The 6000-nt window shown below is 44.8% G+C and overlaps 1 non-coding gene across 1 annotated transcript; it reads right to left on the bottom strand.

Moving 5' to 3' along the window:
- Positions 1–2814: 2814 nt before the first annotated feature.
- On the bottom strand, positions 2815–2887 carry trnat-ugu (transfer RNA threonine (anticodon UGU)). Its single transcript has one exon. It is a non-coding gene; the product is annotated as a tRNA-Thr (tRNA).
- Between the last annotated feature and the right edge of the window lie 3113 nt (positions 2888–6000).

Raw genomic sequence — 6000 nt, 5'->3', positions numbered from 1 at the left:
TTGCAATTGCTGGCACCTCCTGTCAAAATGAGTGAGCTATCTTCTGCTGCATTAAATTTCACTGTAGCTCACCACATTCAAAGAGTAATGTTTCTTATAAACCATATTGTAGTTAATCTGTTGAAAAGGTTCAGCTTATCACAGCTCCGCTTTCATCACACTGGAAGCGAATGTGAAAATATGAACAGTTTCAAAGCTGAACAACGTGCACAAGATTGGAAGGTGAGTGCAACCGTGAATAATTGGCACTGTGCATATTCCTGTACTCAGTTTCTGGGAGAATCAGGAAGATGAAATTCTGGTGGTCCAGTGCTTAGGATTCGGCGCTTTCAGAGTCAGAGATCGGCTTCGATATGCTAAGATTTAAAGTTTTTCATAATCCGTTCAACAAACCTGAATTGCTTCCTGATCGAAAACAGCTCTGTCAGAAGCAGTGCAGTTAGATCTATAATTCTGTGTTTGAATTGGAAATGTCACATGGGCAACAGTTGAAGAATAAACACAGATAGTGAAAGGCCGTGATAGGCTGCAAAGCGCTGCCAATACAGATGGGGATACAAATCTGTATGACAATGGGGTAAATTTTATCAATTAGGTTGTCACAAATATCTCCTCGACCTGGATCCAAATCTCAGCCAAATCACAAGAAAACATCTCGCTAACTTAAACACGAAGTTTTCCTACTTCACTCAGAAACCAGGAACTCTGAGACAAAGCGGGATGCAGTCTGACCACTCGATCCCCCTCCACACTTAATAAGAATATGCTGGATCCCGTGAACCAGCTTGCGACTGAGGGGGTGTAGCTCAGCGGTAGCGCATTTGACTGCAAATCAAGAGGTCCTCGGTTCCAATCCGAATGCACTCTTCCTTGTCTAGCTGATACTTTTTTTTCAATTGGAACTGTCTTTCATTGGCTGCACAGCGCGTTGTGACGTCCAGCAACCGGGAAAGGCGCGACATAAATACAAGTCGGTCTTTCATTAATTATCTTTAATCCTAATCCTTTGGTTACTGACCCTCGTCAGCGGAAACAGTGTGTCCCTATCTGCTCTATCAAACAGCCCTTTTCCATGTGAACTATCTGCTCTCAATCTCAGGACTTTGCAATTATAAAAGCAGCATTCTGGTGAAAGTTTAACTCAGTCCTCATTCCACTGATCTTTGCCGACTTGCTGTGTATTTTCCTTATTGAACACATTTCAGGTTGGGACAGACAGATTCCTGAGAAATCTGAGAAAGAAGGGGAGTGTGCAGGAAAATGGAAACCCAAGATCAAACATAGGTTAAAGTTTCGAGTTCAGTTATTGAGTTTAATAATATTTGAAATATATAAATTGTTACAAATAAGATGTTGGAAATAAATGTTCAATAAACTAACGTCGGCTAACAGTAGAGGCAGAAACACACGATAAGTTTTTTTTTAGTGTTGCCCAAGGACTCAGTGGCACTCAAAAACCGAGAGACAATGAAAGCAGATGGAGAGGGAAAAAAAGTGAAAGCCCCGTCCCTGGATGGTCTCGAACCATCAACCTTTCGGTTAACAGGCTAACCAAATGCGCCACAGAGACTGACAAAAATGGAGTTTACATGGCATCCTAAATCAGGGTGACAGCGTGTTGGCTGCAAGTTAGACGCCAATTCAATTTTCACCAAACCTGACACAGAAAGACCAAATGATGGCATCGTTTACAAATCTAAACATGTATATTTTATTATTTTACCCCACAGTGTTGTTGTGGTGTAATGGTTCATCCCTTCTAACATGGAAAACAGCCGTTTGATAGAGCAGGGAGGGACAGACTGTTCCCACTGACTGGGCTCAGTAACAGTGGACTAGGATTGAAGATCATGAAATATTTGCATTTATATAGAACTTATCCCGACCAGCGGACGTCACAAAGCACTTTCCAGTCAATGAAGGGCAGGACCTTAATTAACATGTTTTACTTGTTTCCTTAAAGTTCTTGGTTATTTGAATAAAATAGCTTGTTATGGCTGATCCTGGGGTACAACTCAGTGTTTCACCAGCTCCCCATATCCCTGAATTCCCCGAGAGGCCAGAAACCTGTCTATCCCAACCTTAAATGTATTCGATGATGGAGCTTCCATAACTGTCTGGCAGAGGGAATTTCAAAGATTCACAACCATTTCAGTGAAGTAATTTCGCCTTATCTTAGGCCGAAATGATCAGCCCATTTTCCTGAGACTGTACTGCCGTGGGTTAGATTTCCCGACAAGCAGAAGAAATCTCTCCGCCTCCACCCTGTCAAACCCAATCAGACTTGTGCAGGTTTAATGAAATCGCCTCTCATTCCTCCAAACTCCAGAGACTTTCAGCCCAATTTACTCAGCCTCTCATCATACGACAACTCCCTCATCCCAGGGATCATCTGCTGAACCTTATCTGCACCGTTTCCAATGCAAATAAACCCTTTATTCAATGTGAATATCATATCGGCACAGAATATTCAACATGTGGTCTCAACAAAACCCTGTGCAACTGCAGCAACACCTCGTTATACTTGGACTCCAGTCTGCCGTCAATAAAGACTAAAATGCAAGTTTCCTTCCAATCATTGCCTGCACCTACATGCCAGCTTTATGCATTCCTTGTACAAATGCATCTATTCTATTCTCAATATCGACACTAACCTATTTTAGCTCTTCAAATATGTCCTGCTCTTTCGATTTTTTTACGAAGAAGGACATATCTATTCGCTTTCCAAAATCACACCCGATCTGAACCTCGACTTACCTCTTGTTTGACTCTCTTCCCCTTTCCTACAGCTTCTATCAGCTAAACTTTGCCCGTAGGCTCCAGCGAGAATTGAACTCGCGACCCCTGGTTGACAAGACCAGTGCTCTAACCACTGAGCTATGGAGCCAAATGCTGCAAGGAGCTGCCACTAAGTGCAGCATTATCCGTGGATTGAGGACCAGGATGGGGTTTGAGGACGGAGATTTTTGATGAATGTGGAAATGTCTGAGGTGGAGAGCCGGAAGTTAAAAGACAGAAGTTGAAAGTGACATGAGTTGACATGTGTATTGTGTATGTACTTGACATGTATGTTGTGTGTGATAAGGTGCCCCATAAAAGGCTGCTGAAGAAAATTAGGGCACACGGAGTTGGGGGTAGTGTGTTAAAGTGGATTGGGGACTGGCTATCCGACAGGAAGCAAAGAGTCGGAATAAATGGGTGTTTTTCCGGTTGGAGGAAGGTAACTAGTGGCGTGCCGCAGGGATCGGTACTCGGGCCGCAACTGTTTACCATTTATATAGATGATCTGGAGGAGGGGACGGAGTGTAGGGTAACGAAGTTTGCAGACGACACAAAGATAAGTGGAAAAGTGAATCGTGTGGAGGACGGAGCAGATCTGCAGAGAGATTTGGACAGGCTGAGTGAGTGGGCGAGGATATGGCAAATGGAGTATAACGTTGATAAATGCGAGGTTATACACTTTGGAGGAAATAATAAAAAATGGGATTACGATCTCAATGGAAACAAATTAAAACATGCTACCGTGCAAAGGGACCTGGGGGTCCTTGTGCATGAGACGCAAAAGCCCAGTCTGCAGGTACAACAGGTGATCAAGAAGGCAAATGGGATCTTGGCCTATATTGCGAGGGGGATAGAATATAAAAGCAGGGATGTCTTGATGCACCTGTACAGGGCATTGGTGAGGCCGCAGCTGGAATACTGTGTGCAGTATTGGTCCCCTTATATGAGGAAGGATATATTGGCATTGGAGGGAGTGCAGAGAAGGTTCACCAGGTTGATACCGGAGATGAGGGGTTTGGATTATGAGGAGAGGCTGAGGAGATTGGGTTTGTACTCGTTGGAGTTTAGAAGGATGAGGGGGGATCTTATGGAGACTTATAAGATAATGCGGGGGCTGGATAGGGTGGAGGCGGAGAGATTCTTTCCACTTAGTAAGGAAGTTAAAACTAGAGGACACAGCCTCAAAATAAAGGGGGGTCGGTTTAGGACAGAGTTGAGGAGGAACTTCTTCTCCCAGAGGGTGGTGAATCTCTGGAATTCTCTGCCCACTGAGGTGGTGGAGGCTACCTCGCTGAATATGTTTAAAGCGCGGATGGATGGATTCCTGATCGGTTAGGGAATTAAGGGTTATGGGGATCAGGCGGGTAAGTGGTACTGATCCACGTCAGATCAGCCATGATCTTATTGAATGGCGGGGCAGGCTCGAGGGGCTAGATGGCCTACTCCTGCTCCTATTTCTTATGTTCTTATGTGACATGTGGTTCTTCTTCAGAGTTTATCGTTAATGTTACATCTCTGATTTTTCCAGCTCTGATACAAGTTCATCCAGCTGGAAGATTTAGCTTATTGTTCCCTTCACGGACGCTGTTTTTATTGAATGAAGAAATGAACAAAAATTTATTCACTCCGAGACTGGGAATCGAAACCGCGTCACGGCGCCGACGCTGATCACCAGACCCTCAGTGACGCTGATGTGACAAATATGGAGTGAGTTGATCATCTCTGCACCCATTGCTTCATTTCCAATAACTTTCAATTATAAAAAAGTCACAATGAGGAATGACGGGAAGCGCACATGATAGGATTTGAACCTCAGTTAGAAAATCCCAATCCATCCCCTGGGCCGGGACTGCAGTCTCAATGTTTGCAATCCTGCTGTTTATTTCGACAGGCAGCCATTCAACCGGTGTTCCCGTTTATATTCTCCATCGGAGCAGCTCCACTCCTCCCAGCTTTGACAAAGGGTCATCTGGACTCGAAATGTCAGCTTTCTTCACTCCTTACAGATGCTGCCAGACCTGGTGAGATTTTCCAGCATTTTCTCTTTTTGTTTCCGATTCCAGAATCCACGATAATTTGCTCCAGTCCTTCCACACTCGTTCCTTTACCTCAACACCTGTTTACATTGCTCTGTCGCTCCTCTTTCTTCATGCCAAAAACGACACGGCACAAACTCTTGCATTCAATCTGAAATGCTGGACTTCAACTGCAGGGACCAAAACTCAAACCCATTCTGGCAGTGGCTGCAGTCGAACACAACAACTCCGTAGAGACTGGACCTTCAGCCACTGGCTTAGGTTACTCGGCTACGTTACCACGGAAGCAGCTGTGTCCTTTACTGGTATCGTTATTGAAATTAGCAGCAATGGAGCTGCGACAGTCCATCAGTCGGCTTGAGCCTGCTCCTTTATTGAATCAATTGATCCTGAACTCTGTAACAAGCAGGAATCACATCCAGTCAGAAACAGAATGAGCTGCAGTGAAGGACCAGCACCATTTAAACTGCCCTTAACCTTGTCTGGTTCCCACTATCCTGCCAGAAATGACAAGAAAAAACCTCCTGTTGAATTTGCTCAGTCTTCACTTCAGGACATGAGGCGAGATTGTGTTTTATATGTTCCACAAGGCAATAACTGACTTTTGATGAATGCGAAGTGATGAATTTTGGTGGGAATAATGTAGGGAGGAGCTACACGATAAATGGAAGAACCATAAAGAGTGTAGAGACGCAGAGGGACCTGGGTGTGCAAGTCCACAGATCTTTGAAGGTGACGTCACAGGTGGAGAAGGTGGTGAAGAAGGCATATGGCATGCTTGCCTTTATAGGACGGGGCATAGAGTATAAAAGTTGGGGTCTGATGTTGCAGATGTATAGAACGTTGGTTCGGCCGCATTTGGAATACTGCGTCCAGTTCTGGTCGCCACACTACCAGAAGGACGTGGAGGCTTTGGAAAGAGTACAGAGGAGGTTTACCAGGATGTTGCTGGTATGGAGGGGCTTGGTTATGAGGAGAGATTGGGGAAACTGGGGTTGTTCTCCTTGGAAAGACGGAGGATGAGGGGAGACTTAATAGAGGTGTATAAAATTATGAAAGGCATAGGTAGGGTGAACGGTGGGAAGCTTTTCCCCGGGTCGGTGGTGACGTTCACGAGGGGTCATAGGTTCAAGGTGAAGGGGGGGGGGGAGGTTTAACACAGATATCAGAAGGACATATTTTA

Source organism: Mustelus asterias, unplaced genomic scaffold, assembly GCF_964213995.1.
Source record: "Mustelus asterias unplaced genomic scaffold, sMusAst1.hap1.1 HAP1_SCAFFOLD_430, whole genome shotgun sequence".
Lineage (NCBI taxonomy): Eukaryota > Metazoa > Chordata > Chondrichthyes > Carcharhiniformes > Triakidae > Mustelus > Mustelus asterias.
Note: the sequence above shows the minus strand (reverse complement) of the source record. Positions and strands in the feature narration are given on the sequence as shown.